At 45.9% G+C, this 7,500-nt stretch overlaps 1 long non-coding RNA gene across 1 annotated transcript in view; it reads right to left on the bottom strand.

Annotated features, from left to right (window-relative positions):
- Positions 1–1,000: 1,000 nt before the first annotated feature.
- The window catches only part of LOC138860152 (uncharacterized), a 30,384-nt gene continuing 23,884 nt past the window's right edge, over positions 1,001–7,500 (bottom strand). Inside the window, exon 2 of the long non-coding RNA XR_011398269.1 lies at positions 1,001–1,157. This is a non-coding gene — a long non-coding RNA (uncharacterized lncRNA). The remainder of the gene's footprint in view (positions 1,158–7,500) is intronic.

Raw genomic sequence — 7,500 nt, 5'->3', positions numbered from 1 at the left:
GGTTGGGGGGAGTACTAGGGGGTGGGTGGGCTGATTGGGTTGGGTGGGGTTAATTGGGGGTTGTTGGAGGTGGGGGGCTTAATTGGGGGTTATTGGGGGTGGGCTTAATTTGGGGTTATTGGGAGTGGGCTGAATAAAGGAGGGGGTGGGGTCGAGAGGTGTTCAATTTAGAGGGGAAAAAGAGGGGAAAACGTTAAATTGGAGAGTAAGAAGAGGAAGAGGTGAGTGAGAGGGGGGGGGTGAACCACAGGGGAGGAGGGGGTGTTTTACCTGGACTGTTTTCCAAAGAGAGAGAGAGGAAGAGAAACTAAAATGGTGTTCTCTTTTCTTTCTTTTCTTTAATTCTTCTCCTTTTCCTCCTTTCGTTGGGGGTAAATGGCCGAAATGTGGAAATTTAACTCTTTTTTTTTTAATCAGTTTGTATCCCCACTTTTTTTTTCCTTCTTCAATTTACCTTTTCAAACACCTTTTCTTTTCTTTTCTTCGGAGCCAAAAGTTCACAAAACTGTTATAATTGTTCTTTCCTGTTCTCTCTTCCACATTCGCCAAATTTTTCGAAAAAAATCCAAAACTATATTTCTTTCTCTCTTTCGGGACTTGAAGAAAAAAGAGAAAGGCACAGAGAGAAAGAGAGAGAGAGAGAGAAATAGATAAAATAAATGAGGGGTAAAAAAATAAATTGAGGGTTATAAAAAAAAAATGGAGATAGGAAAAAAAGGGAGAGAGAAAAAGAGAGAGAGAGAGAGGGGGGGGGGTTGTCCAGCTCCTCCACCTGGGTCAAAATCCCTCAGGGTCAGCAGCCCTCCATGACCTTTTCTCACCCGGTGGGGGGATGGGGGGGAGGAGGGGGGAAAGGGGGTGGGGGGGGGGCGTCAGGCGTTAATGTACGTGGCTCGTCTTCCTCTTCGTGGCACTTGGCACTTCGATCATTCTTCTTGTGATTGTCACTTTATTATCTCACTTTCCTTCTCTTCCTTTTTTCCTCTTTATTAATTCTTCCTTCGTCTGCCGTATGTTAGTATCTATTTTTTTTCTTTTTTTTTTCTCACTTGACGTCTCACTCAACTCTCCCCTTCTTTTTTTTCTATTTCAACTTTGAGACAACGTAGCTGTCTCAAGTCTCTGTTGAAGAGGGAGAGAGAGAGAAAAAAAAACTGCTGTATTGCAAAAGGGGGGAAGAAGAAATGTGAATTAACAAGGAAAAAAAGTATTTCATTTTCGTGGCTAAAGAGAAAAATCATTTATATTTTTCTTGGAGATTCTCGAGTATGGAATTACCATAACACCCCCCTCCCCCCTTCCCCACTCTTCTCCCTCCCCTCCCTCGCCATCCCTCTCCCTTCCCCCGCCCTCTCTCCCATCCCCTTCTCCCTCCCTACCCATCCCTGTCCCCTATCCCTTATACCCCTCCCTCCCCTCCCCTCCACCCACTCCCCTTCCCTCCCCCCCCCCCACCCCCCCTCTATCCCCTCCCCCTCCCCCCACCCTCACCCCTAAAACCCGCTTTCCGAACAAGACAAAAATGGGCTTGGTTTTCCCCGTCCATTCTGTTCGTGTCTCGTTTTGGGAAATTTCCATTTTACTCGTACTGAGAGAGAGAGAGAGAGGGGAGGGAAGGGAAGGGAGATAGAGAAGGGGAGAGGAGGAGAGAGGGGGAGAGAGGGAGAGGGGGAGAGGAGGGAGGGAAGGGAGGGAGAGAGAGAGGAGGGGAGGGAGGGAGGAGGGAGGGAGGGAGGGAGGAGGGAGGAGGGAGGGAGGGAGGGAGAGGAGGGAGGGAGGGAGGGAGAGGAACGAAGGAGGGAAGGAGGGAGAGAGAGAGAGAGGTGAGAGAGGGAAGGAGGGAGAGAGAGGGAGGAAGGAGAGAGAGGGGAGGAGGGAGGAGGGAGAGGGAGAGAGAGAGAGGGGAGGAGGGAGGGAGGGAGAGAGAGAGAGAGGAGGAGGGAGAGGGGGAGAGGGAGAGAGAGAGAGAGAGAGAGTGAGAGAGAGAGAGAGAGAGAGAGAGAGAGAGAGAGAGAGAGAGAGAGAGAGAGAGAGAGAGGGAGAGAAGAGAGAGAAAGAGAAGAAGAGAGAAAGAGAAAGAGAAAGAGAAAGAGAAAGAAAGAGAAAGAGAAAGAGAAAGAGAAAGAGAAAGAGAAAGAGAAAGAGAGGAGATGGAGATAAAAGAAAAGAGAAGATAAAATAGAGGAGAAAATAAAGGCAAAAAAGTCGCGAAAAAATGCTCTTGTTAAAAACGTAAAAAATTGACATATCGTAAGGTACGGAAAAGATCTTTCAAACCGATAAAAATCTCTCAATTATTATCATATTTTTTTTATCACACATAAACCTCCTTTTTTCATGGCCACAAAAGCCACCAACAACACAATACACAAATCTTAAAATCCCAATTTTTTTTTTTTTATCACAGACAGTTCTGTTTTAATTATATTATTTTTTTGACATAGCCAACGACACAATAAACAAAATCAACACACAATGCTCCTTGTACTTAAAGAAAAAAAAAAAATAAATAAAATAAAACAGGTGAAATCTACATAATAATAATCACTCATACACATACTGGATAAAAATAAAAATAAAATAAAATAAACAATAATAAAATCGTCAACAATACACATTCTTCACCTAACCTCTACCCCCTCCCCCTCCCCACCCCCCACCCCCCACCCAGCCACCTTCACCTACATCTCGCTTGAAATTACTTCAACTCCCCCCCCACCCTGACCCCACTCCCCTAACCCCTTATCGCTTCCTCTCCCCTCCATTATTCGCGTTCTCTCAATTCTTCTTTTATCCTCTCTCTCTCTCTCTCTCTCTCTCTCTCTCTCTCTCTCTCTCTCTCTCTCTCTCTCTCTCTCTCTCTCTCTCTCCGCCCGGCAATTGCTCATTTTACCCTTACCTTCAAACACAACCCCCTCCTCAAAAAAAAAAAAAATAAAATAAAATAAATGAAAAAAAATAAATAAAAAAAATATACACAACCGCCCTTCAAAGAGAGAGATAATAATACCCCCACCACCACCTCCACCCACCCTTTCTCCCTCTCCTCCTCCCTTTCTCGCGTCCTCACCCTGATCATATCTCCCCAGACTCTTCCCCCCACATCCCCCAACTCCCCAGCCTCCCTTCCCCCCTTCGATCCCTTCCTCTTCCCTCCTCTCGTCTCCTTCTCCTCCCCTCCCCTCCTACTCCCCATCCTCCCCACCCCTTTCACCCTTTCTCCAACCTCCCCCCTTCACCGTTTCCTCTAACCTCCCCCTTTCACCTTTTCCTCCAACAAAGCCTCTCGCATTCCTCCTTACTTTGATTGTATCCTCCCCCCCACTCTCCCCCTAACCTCCCTCAATTCCACTTCCCCAGCGCTTCCCCCCCCCCCACTTCCCCTTTATAAAAAAAAAGAGTTAACACGGGCAGCGAAAGTTTAAGCCAAGGTCAAGGAAACGAACGCAGCCAGCTAGAGCAATATGGCGGAAAAGAGGTTGCCAGTTATGCGTAACAACTTATTTCGTATTTAAGACAGAGAATAAAATATAAATTCTTAAGCACATTGACAAAATATATAAAAGCTCGATGTCTTTACTAACATGAATATTTGTTAATGAAACAAAAGAAATGACTAAAAATCATGTGAGAGTTCTGAAAATCCACATTTTTTCCTTCTTCATAGAACACGCGCCGGCGAAATATGCACGAACCGGCACCTCAACCTGATTCGATTTTCCCCCTTTTTTCATTCCATTTCATCAATTACGTTGTGTTTCCTACTCTGCATTCGTTGCTCAATTGCAATCAAGAGAATGATATGCTGCGAAAAAAAACAATGAATCGCATTTTCACGAAACTGGACAACTGAACGAAAAGAATGTGTGGAAAACCCGCATTAATTTAACTTTAAATTAAGACGTAAACAATTAAGAAGTAAAAAATATTTTGCAAACTTGTTAACTCATTCTGCAACACCGGATCCCGAGTGGTTGGCATTTTCTTTATACTTTGGTAATATTTCGCATAATTTGCATATTCATTCTAACCTTGGGGTACGGAAGGAGGGGGAAGAGAGAGATGGAGATAAAAGATGGGCGAAGGAAGTGGGAAAGAAAGGGGCGGGGGGATGAAAAAAGAAAGGGAGAGGGAGTGGGAGATAAGGGGAGAGAAGGAGGAAAAGAGAGAGGGAAGGAGGAAGAGAGAGAGAGAGAGAGAGAGAGAGAGAGAGAGAGAGAGAGAGAGAGAGAGAGAGAGAGAGAGAGAGAGAGAGAGAGAGAGAGAGAGGGAGAGGGAGGGAGGGAGGGAGGGAGGGAGGGAGGGAGGGGAGGGAGAGAGAGAGAGAGAGAGAGAGAGAGAGAGAGAGAGAGAGAGAGAGAGAGAGAGAGAGAGAGAGATAAAGAAAGAGAAAGACAAACAAAACAACAAGAAAGGGTGTGGGGGAATGCCGTCTCACTTCCCTCTTGACAAGTCCCCCCCTCTCCCCCCTCTCCCTCCCTCCTCCCCACCTTTTCCTACTCCTTCCCCTTAGCAGATATTTATTCTTTGTCTTCCCTTTCTCTCTCTCCTTCTTTCCCGTAACACATTCCCCAACTATGAATACAATGGAAGCTCTGCAGCTGTGTATAAGGACTATTTTCCTGCCTTTTTCTTTTCTTTTCTTTTCTCTAATTCGTGGTTAGTTCGTCTTTGTTCTCGTCCTCGAAGATGTATATCATATGTAGATTTGATGTGTAGATATATATCAATGTGTATTGTATAATACACACATGCACGCATACACTCACTCTCATTCTCTTTCCCTCTATGTCTTTTTTCCCTCTCCCTCTCTCTCTTTCTCTGTCTGTCTGTCTGTCTGTCTGTCTGTCTGTCTGTCTGTCTGTCTGTCTGTCTGTCTGTCTGTCTCTCACACACACACAAACATACACACACATATCATCATAAATACATCGTATATATAGCAACTAATCCATAAATTTATCTACATTGTACGAAAAAAATAAATTATATCTCATTACATCCCATTATACACCACACCGCTTTATATCAAATGAAATATACCAATAAAACTTTCACGACGGATATATCAAAAGCTTATTATAATTTTCTTCCCCATTTCTCGCTACTACTACTACCTTGCCTCCCCTCCCCTTGCCCCTTTCCCTTTTACTACCCTTCCCCGCTTCCCTTCGCTTCCCTTCCCTTCCCTTGCCGCTTTCCCTTTTACTACCCTTCCCCGCTTCCCTTCCCTTCCCTTGCCGCTTTCCCTTTTACTACCGTGTCATCCTCCTCCCCCTTCCCTTCCTTTTCCTCTCCCCTTTCCCTTTCACTTCCCTGTTCCCTCCTCTCCCTTTTACTTTCCTGTTCCCCCTTCCCTTAATACTATCTTGTTTCCCTCCGCTTTTCCCTTCCCCCCCCCTCTGCCCTCCACTCCCCTTTCCTTCCTTCCTCTCCTTTTCTTACCATGTCCCTGCCTCCCCTCCCCCTTTCCTTTACTACCGTGTTCCCCCCTCTCCCTCCTATCCTTCCCTCCTACTACCCTGCCCTCCACCCCTCCCTTTCTCCCTCCTATTTCCCCTACCCTGCCTGCCCCCTCCCCTCCTCCAATCACTACCCTGCCCCCCATCCCGTCCCCCTTTCCCTTCCTCCTATCACTACCCTTCCCCCTCCCTCCTCCCTCCTCCTATCACAACCCTGTCCCCCACCCCTCCCTCTCCCTCCTATCACTACCCTGTCCCCCCTTCCCCCTCCTCCTATCACTACCCTGGCACCCACCCCTCCCTTTCCCTCCTATCACTACACCTGTCCCCCTTCCCCTCCTATCACTACCCTGCCTGCCCCCTCCCCTCCTACCACTAACCTGCCCTCCACCCCTGTCCCCCTTTCCCTTTCTCCTATCACTACCTCTTTCCCCTCCCCCTCCTATCACTACCCTGCCTGCCCCCCTCCCCCTCCTATCACTAACCTGCCCTCCGCTCCGTCCTTTCCTTTCTCCTATCACTACCCTTTCCCCTCCCCCTCCTCCTATCACTTTCCTACCCCCTCCCTCCCCTCCCTCTCCCCTTTCATCACTGTCGTTCACCGTTTTCCTCAACCTAATTACCACACACACACACGTGCCATAACGGGTTGTTGCTCTTAATTGCACCTTAATTACACCTTAATTACACCTTTACACAGATATTACCAAGGAACATTCACCTGTTTCTCGTGGTGTTGGGTGTACGTCGGTGGTTAACAGACGAAGAGTGCGAGATAAGGAAGTACATTTTTAGTACATTTCTCCGAGGATGAGAGGCAGGGGAGAGTTAGTACATCGTGAAGTACACCTTGGCCAGTAGTCTAGGTTATGGAAGTACATTTTAGTACATTTCTCCGAGGATGAGAAGCAGGGGAGGGTTAGTACATCGTGAAGTACACCTTGGCCAGTAGTCTGGTTATGGAAGTACATTTTAGTACATTTCTCCAAGTGTGAATAAAAGGGGGTGAGTATATCGGAAGTACACCGTGGCCAGGGGTCTAGGATATGGAAGTACATTTTTAGTACATTTCTCCAAGGATGAGAAGGAGGGGAGGGTTAGTACATCGTGAAGTACACCTTGGCCAGGAGTCTAGGATAAGGAAGTACATTTTAGTACATTTCTCCAAGCATGAGAGACGGGGACATCGAAGTACACCGTGGCCAGGGGTCTATAATATGGAAGTAGATTTTTAGCACATTTCTCCAAGTGTGAATAAAAGGGGGTGAGTACATCGGAAGTATACCTTGGCCAGTGGTCTAGGATAAGGAAGTACATTTCAAGTACATTTCTCCAAGTACGAGAAACTGGGAGGCGAGTTCATCAGCAGTCTAGGATACGGAAGTTCATTTTTAGCACATTTCTCTAAGTATGAGAGTACATTATTAGTCTAGGATATGAAAGTACATTTCTCGTACATTTCTCTAAGCATGAGAGACAGGGGAGTAAGTACATCAGTAGTCTAGGATATGAAAGTACATTTTTAGCACATTTCTCCAAGTATGAGAGTACATTATTAGTCTAGGATATGAAAGTACATTTTTCGTACATTTCACCAAACATGAGAGACAGGCGAGTAAGTACATCAGTAGTCTAGGATATGAAAGTACATTTTTTAGCACATTTCTCTAAGTACGAGGGACAGGGAAGACAGCGAGTACATCGGAGGTACACCTTGACCAGTAGTCTAGTTGTACAGGATGTACAGTCGAGACGTTCAAATAATGATCTGGTTTAGGTACAAAACAAGTACATATTTTCTCCCTCATGTACGAGGCGACCGCATGTGTACAAAAAAAGTACATTTTATTTGTTTAGAAGGGATGAGGGGGAGGTGGAGCTGGTCGTCTGGGCGAGTGAGGTATGAATGAGAAGCGAGTCCAAAAGGAATGAAAGAATTTGTGAATGAAATGTATATATGTAAGCTTTTGTGGAGTTTGTTTTCTCTCTCACTCTCTTTCTTTCTCTCTGTCTTTCTCTCTGTCTTTCTTTCTTTCTC

The sequence above is a fragment of the Penaeus vannamei genome, chromosome 40 (genome assembly GCF_042767895.1).
Source record: "Penaeus vannamei isolate JL-2024 chromosome 40, ASM4276789v1, whole genome shotgun sequence".
NCBI classification, from domain to species: domain Eukaryota; kingdom Metazoa; phylum Arthropoda; class Malacostraca; order Decapoda; family Penaeidae; genus Penaeus; species Penaeus vannamei.
This window is presented reverse-complemented; position numbering and strand designations above follow the sequence as displayed.